Raw genomic sequence first — 13,472 nt, forward strand, 5'->3', positions numbered from 1 at the left:
GGACCCATCTAGGGATAGATTTCGCCACTGACCTTCCCCCCTCAAGGGGGTACACTACCATTCTAGTTGTTGTTGATCGTTTTTCTAAATTCTGCAAACTAATCCCATTAAAGGGTCTTCCCACAGCGTTCGAGACCGCCGAAGCCCTCTTCACCAACGTGTTCCGGAATTATGGCACTCCAGAGGACATTGTCTCGGACAGAGGACCTCAGTTTGTCTCCAGGGTCTGGCGAGCGTTCTTCCAACTCCTCGGAACATCCGTCAGTTTATCTTCTGGATATCATCCTCAGACCAACGGCCAGACCGAGCGGAAGATTCAAGAGATCTCACGGTACCTCCGTACTTACTGCTCCCAACACCAGGATACCTGGAGCCAGTATCTGCCGTGGGCTGAGTATGCCCAAAACTCCCTTCGTCAAACCACTACAGGCTTAACCCCTTTTCAATGTGTTTTAGGCTATCAACCACCGCTGTTTCCCTGGTCAGGAGAAGTCTCTGAAGTGCCCGCGGTAGATCACTGGTTCCAGGAGAGCGAGAGGGTGTGGGACTCAGCTCACATCCATCTCCAACGGGCAGTTCGGAGGCATACAGAGACCGCTAACCGACGCAGATCGCCTAATCCCGTCTATCTACCTGGAGACAAGGTTTGGCTCTCCACTCGGGATATCCGCCTCCGACTGCCCTGCAAAAAGCTGAGTCCCCGCTACATAGGGCCGTTCACCATCCATTCTCAGATAAATCCCGTCACCTACCGCCTGGACCTACCACCACGTTACCGGATCTCACCCACGTTTCACGTCTCACTGCTAAAACGTCACACTGATCCAGTTTCTCCTTCCTCCACAGAACCAGAACCGCCTCCCCCTCCAGACCAACCCGAGATCCTCGGAGACAACATCTACCAGGTCCAAGAGATCCTCGACTCCCGGCGGCGGGACGGCCACCTGGAATACCTCATAGATTGGGAGGGGTTCGGTCCCGAAGAGAGGTCGTGGGTACCACGCAATGACATCCTGGATCCGGCTCTCCTCGAAGATTTCCACCGACAACACCCAGACCGCCCGGCTCCCAGAGGTCGTGGTCGTCCCCGTCGTCGCTCTAGGATGCCTGGAGTCACCCGTGGGGGGGGGGGGGGGTAGTGTCACACCCTCAGCTCGTTCCCTCAGCCCCAGTCACCATTGCCAGTCACCATCCACTCAATCTCCCATGCACCGCTCACGTGAACCGTCACCTGAATACTGATTACCTGCACCTGCACCAGCAATTACCACACCTTTAAATACTCACCTCACTCATTCACTCACCGGCTGGAATCGATCTTATGGATCTTCTACCTGCTTCTTGTGGATCATATTGTGACTCTGTGGAGATTCAGACACAGCGATTAAGGGAAGTGACTCTTTGTTGTCTGGCCTAGCCTTGTGCTTGAACTCACCTATGTGATCAGTGCTTGAAGATTCTTCGTCTGTGACCACACTTACTTGTTCTGTCAAAAGTCCTATGTTAATAAAGCTATGTTAATAAAGCTTCCTTGTGTGGATGTGACATTTATAAGTTTACAATTACCTTTTTTTTCTCTGTAAGGTGGAAGTGGATTCGCACAGTGTATTGTCTGGTTAAAATGAAAATAAATTTTTCATTTTACACAATATGAGACTTACTAAATCTAAGACTTGTATTTAAATACATAGGGGTGTCCAAATGTTTTGCTGGAGATCCAGTCCAAACCTAATTAAACAGACCTTAACCAGCTAATCAAGGTCTTCAGATTCACTAGAAATGTCCAGGCAAGCTGCTTAGAGCTAAAAATCTGCAGGATATGGGCTCTCAAGGAGCAGGATTGGGCAACACTGAATACTTTAACTCAGAAACATATTGCTCTGTCTTCAGCGTTGTACATCAATGTCAGAAAAGTGAAACATATACTATAGGACACTATTCTTACTCACTTGCTCAATTTAGGCCAAAAATATATGGAAAAAATATTCAAAAGGTTTTTTTTTTTTTTTTTTTGTCTTGGAGCCAGTTCAATTTGCAAGCCTAACTTCCTCTTATGCAAAAAGACTCCTCAGACACAACTCAATTCTCTTGTGCACTCGGTGAGGTTCTCAAAAGTATTTACCTCTGAAATGCAACTAATTTGTAAGCATACCTTTGAGGTTTGACAGCCTATGTGTGCGTGTGTGTGTGTGCTTGTTTGTTTTCTTGCCTTTATGCTCCCTGTCAGCCATTCTCATGTTTGACAGTGGAAAAAATAACCTAATTACCATGCATCCAGATCATTTAAGCTGCTGCTCCCCAGCTGGATGCCTGCATTCATGAGCTGGTGGAAATTCCTACTACAAAAAATGGGTGGTAATGAAGCAAGGGCAGATGCATGCAGAGGGCTTTTGGTTCTTATGTTAATCATCAGCAAGACCCGCCTGCAGGAAAGACCTTTAGGCCTTTGGAGACACTGGTGTAAGACTAAGAAAGCGAATAGGGAAGGATCAGAGCATGATGACAAGCAATGACATACAGAGCCGTTTCTGTCTGCACTTGCTTCAAGATAGGCTAGCTTACGCCCCCGATTTATTACACTTCAGTAATGGCTGCTGAAAGTTTAGCTTTATCATCACAGGAGCAAATTACATTTTAAATATATTTTTAAACAGACAACAGTTCATCTGTCATAATATTTCACAGTATTACCGTTTTTATTGTATTTTGATTAAATAATGCAGCCTTGGTGAGCATAAGAGAAAAAAAATACAAAAACATTATGGAGGTACATAAGATGGCGAAAGGGACTTAAAAAGATTTTAAAAAATGTAGAGAGAGATGGAAAAAGACAGCATGAGACCCCTTTTCAAAAACTAAAGAAAAAAAAAATTAGAAATTAGCCTATTTGCATGAAAAATCCAGTGATGTACAGGACCAATGTAGGTGAAAAACTTATATCCTGTGTAAGAACATGTGCTGGTTGTCAGATAAAGAACCACTGGGTTCCATTAGGATTGCTGTGACATTTGAATGACCATCATGTGTCACATTCAGAGATGAGTCATTTCATCTTAGAGTCATCATATTCCATGCATTTAAATGGTTTCTGTATAACCGGGTAGGAATCTTAAGTGGATGTCGTAAGTGACGTGCATGAGGACTAATAAAGAAGCAAAGGCCTCCATTCGGCCTGATGCATTCAGTCACCTCGAAATATTACATTTTAATTATTATTATCATTACATAATGTCATTCAAACTTCTTCAAAAGGTCTAGAGTTGTCTTTAAGACAAACCGATTTTACCCACGGCATTGTAACCCTTTCATTATTCTCACACCGTCGCTGGTTCCTCAAGTGCAAAGCTTTCCCCTTCTTCCACTGCTGTCGCACAAACTTCCTGCGACAGTTAGACACCTGTCTGTGTGTCCCCAGAGGGTGTCATAACTTCAGACGCCTCAGTCGGCAGACCCCCCGCTGCGGCCATCCCAGTGCACAGCCCCCTTGATCAGCCAACACAATCCTGTATGATTCCTGACGGCTCCTGGCTCTGCCGCACTGCAGCCTGTAATGAGAGGCAAGTGTGTGAGACTCCAGCCCTGGCGCCTCATTGATTGTCATCGCCTTTCCACCAATGCCTATACATGCCACATCCATCTCGTCAGCCCCGCTGTCCAGCTTATTTTCTACCAAACACTTCAGACTGATTGCCATCAAGCTGTCTCATTTTCACATTTCACATATGCCTGCCAAAGAAGTCCACCTCCCTTCTTTACTTGGAGTGCTACCAAGAGAATAGCTGGGAATGAAATGGATGATTTTCAAGGCACTGTACAAAATTCAATGTGCTGCAAACATATGGCATGTACACTTGATGTATAGCTTTCTAAAAAGGGACACCTGTGTTCTAATGGCATGCTGATGAAGTGGTTGTACAGTACGTATCTTGATGCATTGATCATATATGCAAAACAGTTCTTGCTTTTTAGTCTGGTTCTTGAGTGCACCTTTTGAAAAGCCTCCCAATCAGCACTGCAAATGTCAATCATTTCCTCATAAAGAAGAAAAAAGCATCAAGGTCAAACGATTGTGGCTTGTGGATGCGTGAGAGTCCTTAATTAGACCGTAATGTACCAACAATAGTGAATCTTGTCAGCAAAAGTTTTACTGATAAAAACAGTTATACACTAATGGGTTTTCATTTTTGTATTATGACAATGATTAACTGAATTGTATTAATTCATAAAAATATGTGAAGCGCAGTCTGATTTGTCAGATGTCGCAATGAAGTATGCTTACAGTATTAGCGATATATATATATATATATATATATATATATATATATATATATATATATATATATATTTTGTTTTTTTTTTTTTTTTTTTTTTTTTACACATTATAGCACAAAATACATGAATGAACATCAGAACATAATTATGTTGAAAAATAAAGTACAACTTACCGAAATGTATCGACTCTCATCCCGTTGAGAGCTGACAGGACATTTTCTCAAAAATAATTTTTAACAGCAACCATTTAAATAATTATACAGTATCTGTTTGGAGTAAAAACAATAATTATATATATTTTAATAAAGGTGAGAAATTATAACAAAAAATAATACCACAAGCTATTACCAATGCACTAACAAAGATTTCTGAATAAAAAAAAAATGTGAATAAAATATGATTGCTTCAAATAATCTAATCATAGTGAAAAGTTTTAAGGAATGAGCTACTTGAGCTGAAGCTGAACAGTCAATGAACTTTACTAGCAGGTGCATACTGTTTATACGCATATTATAACTTGCATCTGCACAAAATGACACAAGTGAATATTATCTAAGTTGCATGCTATTCAGAATGTGCAAGTCACATTGTGAATGCTCTCTTTTCATAACAATAATACAGAAAATGAATATCATTGGAGAGACCATGGTCATGCCAACTGTGTCACCAGCATTGAACTGGCATCTCATTGATCAGCAGAAACAATGTGCTTTCAGTGGAGCAGCCGGGAGGAATGATAACTGAAAGACAGTCAGTGATCGAGCACCGCGCTTGAGGCCAAACCCACCAAACCTTTGACATGGGGGAGAGATGACGATGGGATTTCAAGTGACGGCCGTCGATTTAGCCATTATACTGTAGGATTGGGCTATTTCTAATGTTGAGAAAATGAGGGGATCTTAAGCATTAAGTACTAAAAATAGACCTGAGAGGAAATGCGTTTTTCATGTGGTGCTGGAAACAGCTCTAATGGGAAAATCGGTGAACGGATGCATTGCAATAAATGGGGCATAAATCATCTGCTCAGCTTCACAGACAGATAGTGTCCTCGGCCATATGGGGCAGCAATAGCACTGACAGAGAACGCTTGTGCCATACTATCTACAAGTTTAAAGCAGGAGAGAAGAGGTCATACACATTGAGCCTGAACTAAAGGTAGACGTCTATAGACAACTGCACTGTCATCAATAGCCCTTGCTCGTCCTAAAACAATAACTTCACACTTATTAAATTCGGTTGTGCTCTGTAAGAAATACCTATTAACTTAGGTGGTCCAAAGGTACAGTTTCAAATTGTTATGCCTGTATTTTAATTAAATAATGCACATACAGCACCAAAAAATTAAATAAATAAATACAAAATCTCATATGATATTTTATTCTCATATGAAGGTCTATTATGAGATTTTTCTCATAACATGATGTCTTTGTTCTTGAATGCAACTTTTCAACACAAAGACAGAAGGTGCTTGCACAAGAATCCCCCTCATTTGTAACACTGAGGTACAGTACAGTGCAACAAAAAAGGTGAAATCATTGCCGGTTGTGTGATAGATTTGCTGCCACGGCACATTTAGCATGATGCAGGAGATGTTTTGCAACCAGGACAGAAAATCTGCACAACATGAGTTAACAAATGAATTCTTTATAAGTGTTTGTGTCAACACTTAAACCCCCTCATGTCCCTTTTCTGTGGGCCTCCTGTTGTCACAAACATTCTCTCGCAGCAGGTGCTCCTGTTTCATGTGACAGCTCTTTAATACCTGGTTTGATTTGTGTAGTCATATCATTATTTTTTCTCCCTGCACACTCCAAACTACTGACTTCTTAAGCCAGATGAATTATACACAAACACACAGTATATTTAATAATCAACAACTAAAGTGAGGTATATGAAGACTGATGAACAGTTGGAATTTTCTTGCGATTTATAATTTGAGATCGTTTCATTATATATTCCTAAATGTAAAATCCTTTTGAAATAACAAATTCATTCTGAATGTTGTGTTGCTAAGCACCTTTAACATGACACTATTTACATTATTAATGCATGCCCCTGGGCTTTTTGTGAATGATTCATCTGGGCATGTTATTTCCAAAAAACAAACCGGTGACTTCATAATCTTTAATCAAAATGTGCTTTGGTCTTTCTCTGAACTGATTTCCCCTTGCCGACGACATCACTTATTGTATTATAATAAAATATTATGGTTTAAAATAATTGTTGCCTATTAGAATATATTTGTATAATTTATTCCTGTGACAGCAAAGCAGAATTTTCAGCAGGCATTGCTTCAGTCTTCATTGTCACACGATCCTTCAGAAATCGTTTTTTTGCTGTGCAATTTTTTTGTGGAAACTATTATACAATTTTTAGGACTATTCAGGATTGTGTCAAAGTTCCACAAAAAAATATTAAGCAGTTTTCAACATTGATAATAAGAAATAAATCTCCAGCACCAAATTGGCATATTAGAAATATTATATTGGCACGTTAGAATTAGCATATTGGAAATAAAAAATTAATTAATATATATATATAACATAAAATAAAACAAAAGTTTTATTTATCCCTGCTCTCTCTTACAGGACACATGGAAGTAGGGAGTTTTGTGTAAGAGAGGGATTTCATGTGTTTACAACTGGCTTAATGTTTGTTTGAGACAGCAATGTGTAGGTCCACAGTCTGACTCGAGGTGACAGCGCTCAGAAACAGAAGAGAAATAACTGGCTGTCACAGATCAAAGCGATAAGCAGCAGCACAGTTTGCCAGACGCAAAACAAGACGGGTTCCAAACAAATTGCACACGCTACTACAGAAAATATGTCCAAATATATTCCCCTCCAGAACTCAAAAGCAACAATTTCCAACCTTTTGATAGTCTTTCACCTTGTTCATTCATTATTTTAAGGTCTATGTCTTTTCAAAGACCCTGAGCTACTCTGCCCTAATTCCTTACACCCACCACCTCGAATCAAATTAAAGCAGCCCAAGACACCAGATAATTTCACGTTTCATACATTGCCTCAAATCAAACAATGAGTTCAGCCAAGTCAGAATATTAAAGCTGCGGTGGGGAACTTTTGATGCTCTAGCGGTTAATAAACAGAACTGCTTGCGTCTTGCAGAAGAACATCGTAGCCGGAACTACTTCTCTCTGTTTATGTCTATGAAGAATCACAAAGGTACTGGGTTACTCCGCCACGGTACCCCCGAATAAATCTAAAATAGTCCGAATATAAACACTTATTGTAGGTGCACCCTAGTGATTCAGGACAAGCCAAAAACACGGTTTGGAAAATGGATTCATGGTGTACTCGCTTATTATATACATTTTTCTACATTTTGAACACAAACAAAGTTACGGACCGCCGCTCTGATTGGTTGTTTCTTAACAGGAGCGATGTATTTCTGCAAATGGCAATAGGACCACTGGGAGGAGCCAGAGGAGCTTGATTTTTTTCACAGATTATCGGTCTCATATTCTACTGTCAGGACATAATGACAGGTTTAACAAATATGTAAAAAAAATATATATTAACAAAAGTTACCTACTGCAGCTTTATAAGGTATTGCTTTAATGAAACTTCAGACAGCCCCTTATTTTTCAGTTGTATCTAAAGTTCATATTTTCGTTTTCGTTTACAGTTCTACCTTTCATTGATTCAAGTCAGCTTTATGTCTGACTACTAGAGCAAAACAGTAATGTGTTCCTCAACAAATTAGATACAATTTTGCTTGAAGAGCTGAAAGCGCATTTTGGCAATTAAAAAGAATTGGGCACCATCAGGCCTCCTGTTGAGTTACTGTAAAAGCTTACTGTAGACATCCAGCCCTTTGCTTTTAATCTTTTAAAGATTTGCAAATTCTGTTTTGAAATGCTTCTGCTTACATTTGCAGCTCTTTCTATCAGCCTCCTAAAACACTAAGCACAGTCTCAATAAACCACAACCCAATGACTCAGCAAACAGAAATAGATTAAATATGTGTGGGGCTAAGTGAATACAGGCTGACTTCATATGCTTTTCAAAAAGCATAGAAACGCTTCATCTGTACTTTCAAGTCAGATTTGCTGAACTTTAAATGCTCTTCTCAGACTTTGTCAGTAGCTCTGGGGAAGACATTTCGTACACTGTAAAAATCTTTCAAGCCATAACAGTACAACAGCCTCTAAATAGCTTAAACTGGGCCAGAGAGCAGACATCTCTTCAAATATTCAAATACAAATCTGATATATCATACCAATACAGATATGGTCACTTCCAGATCTCTTTCTCAACTTAAAGCTTCTAAAAAAACATCTGGCTGCTTTTAGCGAACCAGCTTAGCTAGGCCTCAATTATTCTATAGGCAATGACTCTATGCCACTTACCAGCTGAATACAACATACAAAAACAATCCGCCTAAGATGAATGCTGAAGCAGTGTTACAGTAATATTAAAACTTAAGTCTTCTATGATCTTTTTCAACTACAGTCGAAAATTGAGACACAAGATGGTGCCAGTTGCAAGCACGGGCGAGCGTGATTTCACCAAGTACAACGTGTTCCTGGATCAACATCCTTGTCAGAACCAATCAGAATTAAGATATAACTTTTCAAAAAATATCTGTTTTTAGGCTTAAAACCAGGATTAGGTTGCTTCCTTGTTAATCACCTATCATTTCTCACTGATTTTAGGAATAAATTACGGGTAGGGTTAGGTTTGGGGTAAGGATAGGGTTAAGTCTATATTTTTGGACAATAATGTTGATCCAGGATCATTGCAAGATGTTGATCCAGGAACATGTCTTGGCAAAATCACGGCGACCTGCAAGCTCATCTGCAATCTGATATGATACATAAAAGTACAGCCAAAGAGCAGACTGAGATACAGCGTTGTCATGGACTACTGCGATATTAGGAAAATATCACATGACTGGATGCTGCAATTGACAAATCAGAATCAAGTTTCCTACAGAGCCTAATAGAATGCAATAGTGCCCACCCACTTTTTCAGCACCCTTGGTTCTCTAAGTATTTTTCCAATTGGAATTTTAAGAAGTCTTAGTTATAAGCCATAAAACCAAACCAACCAGCTATAAGGTGAATCACAACATTATAAACTTTGATTTAAAACCAAAAAGCAAGTTCAAATAATGTGGAAATTTTGCTTCAACAAAATTTTGTATTGATTAACAACCTCATATCTCACAGTAGGTCTGTCTTTAACATTTTATGAGCTATCATCAAAAATAAATTTCCCCTACAGAGAAAGTGAATAGGATTTTTACGTCCGGAACCAGACTATTGCAATCTATAGAGGAACTTTAAATGTTCTGGTATCCCATTATGTTGTAAAAGCCCTGATTTTTTTTAAAGTGAGGAGGAGCAAACTGGGTTTAAGTGCTTTGCTCAGGTCACAATCAAATCAGCAACCTTCTGGTTACCAGCCCTGATCCACTAAACAACACAACATTTTATTATTATTTTTTTTTTTTTCATTTAATCTTTTATGAGAGGTCATGTTCTCCCATTTTCTTTTTAATAACTGATATCTCACCTACTGTCATACATCACTGCCTCACTATTTCTCTCCTTCCTCATCAACTCGTGGAAGCTCGCCATGCGGCTGCTTTCATCAGTTAGAGTTTCTCTGTAAGAGGATGCCAAGTCCTCCACTCTCAGTCTTTTGCCCTTGTTCATTGGATCGTCAGTGATGGTTCCAGCACACACTGATGAAGTGAGAAGTGAGGCAGGATGTATACAAACACTGTTTTATTTTATTTTATTTATTTTATTGTGTGTGTGTGTCTTCATGTTCTTATCATGCAGTGGTAAAGCCTTCAGCTAAAACTGAAAATATATTTATATCTTTTATATAATTTAAATGTTTTTCTGTCTTTGGACTTGCAAAAGATTATATCTAATATTATATCAATGAGTAAATTCAGTAAACTAAATAAAATAAATAAAGTTGTCCTAACATACACCCTCTCAAATAAAATTCCGTTAAATATACTTTTTGTAATGTACTTGGAAAAAGTGCAGACACCACTGCCTGAAACATGAACATACTACCTTTGACCACAAATACATAAAAGCCAGAAGTGAATGGAGTTAAGAGGAGATTCACCATATTTGGCCCACATGTGGGCAGGGATCAACTACTGCGTAATCCAGAAACACAATGACCTCAGTCCTGTAAACCTGTAATCAATAGAATATCCGACGCTCCAGAGGTGACTGTGTAATGATAGCACAGACGTAGCTGTTATTAAAAACATCCTACACACGAATATGTTTTTCTTTGTGCTATGCTCTTTGTGCTAAGTCAGTGCATTTCATATTTGACTTAAAACCAAAAAATATATAATAATATTTTCATGAGATGAAAGGACTCCAAAAATACAACAAAATTAAGTACTTACTTATCAGTAAAACTGACAATATTATAAGAGCATAGTGTGATTTACCAGCATAACACATGGTACATGACAAATTAATTCAACACTTACACTTACACAAAGGTAACATGTTTGGCAGTGTATTTCATACATCACTGTTCCTTCTGTGGAAGAAACTTGTGGCAGTTTTGGAGATGAAATCCTCTCTGCAAATCTATAACAGTCCTGAGGTGCAACTCCTCAGATTATCTGGGTTAGTCCAACCTATTTCTTCCACATGCAATGAGGAAAACGCAATTTCAAGATTTCAAGCAGTGTTAACTCAAAGAGAGATAGCTGGGGTTTTTTATTTAGGGCGGAGGGCGATGGAAGTCATTGCAAAGATATGGTTGGTGGCATAATAAAACAGAGCAGTTTGTTTGCTGCAGAGATTTCTTCTTTTCACTCCATGCGGTCACTGATGAGCTGAACCAGAGCACAGGTCAAAGACTAGATAAAGGCATCTGAACCAGAAAACAATCAGGAGGCATAAGGAACTTTAGAAGAAGCTGTACTGCTGCAGTGATATAATGGATGAATACACATATTAATAATAAGAAAAACCACTGGAGCCACTAGTCATCAGTGTTAACATAAATAAAGGATGTGATACCATGGGCTCAAAACAATGTGTCATTAAGGACCACTACAACAATAGAAATATACTCAATCAGACTCTTTATTTGGTAAATTCATAAGCAGAAAACCAACAGTTAATACTGAAAACTGGGGCTCTGATTTTCTGTTTTAATATTAATTTTAATATTAAATAAGCATAAAGTGTCCCTATTAAGCTATTTCAAAGGTTCACAATCTGGCTTTGGGAGTCCACAACCACAGGTTCGCATGCATGCAAAGTTTTTATTATTATATGCATTTAAATGTAACTTATTTCTCGACAACTCTCAAACAATCTTGATTCAGATGATCCAGTCTGTTGTTATGCGTTCTACTATTCTCTCAATTCAGTGGCACACATATTCACAAAAGCATTGTATTGCAAAAGAAAATAGCTTTGCAAAAGAAAATTTAAGTATTGAGAAAAAAACAAATGTACTTTTTGCAAACAAAAATGAAGAATTGCAAAAGGAAATTAATTTGCATGAAAAAAAGAAGCTTTGCGAAACAAAAAAGTAATTGTAAAATATTAATGAAACTGAGCCAAAGCAATGATTTTTGAAACATATTTCATGGCTATAGATACTAATATCTTTACAATGCTGCTTTTATTTAGCGTTTCAGTGAGCTACAATACCGTTTTTTCACTTGATGGAAATTAACCATTTTATGATACAACTGAGGGAAAAGCCTCTGTTTCGCAAAGCTTAATTTCACCATCACTAATATCTACACAAATGAGCTATGGCGTTTAAAGAGGGTTCAAGTTTTAAGGGATGTCCACACAGGACGTAGGCTGGCATTATGCAGATGTGGTAGCTAGTGAATTGTAAACTTCACAGAAATGGGATTCAAATTTTAAACGACTCATTGAAGCGATTCAGAGTGATTCAGTGACTATTTCTTTTGAGAGACAATAACTTTATTTATGATGCACTTTCAGCTTAACAACTTTGCAGATGGTTTGCAGTCACATACAGCTACGTTACACACCGCATGTAAGGTCATTTTCAAAAATCCATAACAGTGGCACTTTAATATAATACAACTTCATATTTGTATAAATCAATATATTTTATACAATTTCATTTTTAGACATTTTAATTGAAATATTTCATTAAATTACATGTGGAGTATCTGTCTGTTTAAAAACACAAGAAGGGGTTCATTATAAACATTATATAATCTTCCTTAATATATTATCAGCAATCTTATATACATTTATAAAATATTTGCTGTGATCTGTTTCTACAGGTTTAATAATAATATTACAAATATACAAAAGCAGGAAAAGTAAAACATTGAAAAGGTTGCTGAAATATTTGCATCATATTTTTAAAAACATTTCAGACAGGCATGCACATAATGAGAAAGAAATGTTTGTGTTAAATTGTTCATAAAAACATTACTATACAAACTGTCCAATTCAGTTCAATACAACAATTTATATAAGAATGGATTCATGGACTCATGGACAATTTACACAGAGATTCCTGCTCTTATTTCATGAATGAGGCCAATAAAGCTGTTGCATACACAACCATTTCTTGTATCACACCTTTGACACTGGTGTAGCCACAGGCCATGGACCTTCTGGCAGAAACCCTTGGGAATCTTTGTTAATAATTCCTGGTGTCTGACCAAATACTTCCACTGGGCTACAAAAATGTACATGATTGACTCTTTCGGCTTTACTATTTAACCCACCCTGACCAATACTGGCAGCTTGACAACCTACAGCTGGTTGGCTGGCCCAGTTGAAGTTCTGGGTGTTCTTGAGAGCAGCCAGATGTTTGATGTCCAGAGTAGCGAAGGTTGTAAACTGTACTTGATTCCTTTTGCTTGTGGGAGAATGTAGAGGTTCAGTGCGAATGGGCCTTGCCAGGAGGGTGGCTGATCTGACAGCCATCGGAGGCAATGGAGCCATCGGATCCCATCGTGGAGGAAGCGTGTTGGTTCTTCGCCCTAGAGTGGCAGTTCTCTCCTCGCCTGCAATGGCTGGGATCTCCCTTGGCTGGATTGTCTCAGGGCCTCTGCTCTTCTCCATCTGAATGGCTCTTGGGATCTTCACAGCTGCCTGCATCTCCTGCTTGGAGGTAGTTGCAATCGGCACAGCTCTGTTTTGCTCTGCAGCGGTGCCTAGACGAACCCAGTGATGC

This window comes from Carassius auratus, chromosome 46, assembly GCF_003368295.1.
Source record: "Carassius auratus strain Wakin chromosome 46, ASM336829v1, whole genome shotgun sequence".
Classification (NCBI taxonomy): Eukaryota; Metazoa; Chordata; class Actinopteri; order Cypriniformes; family Cyprinidae; genus Carassius; species Carassius auratus.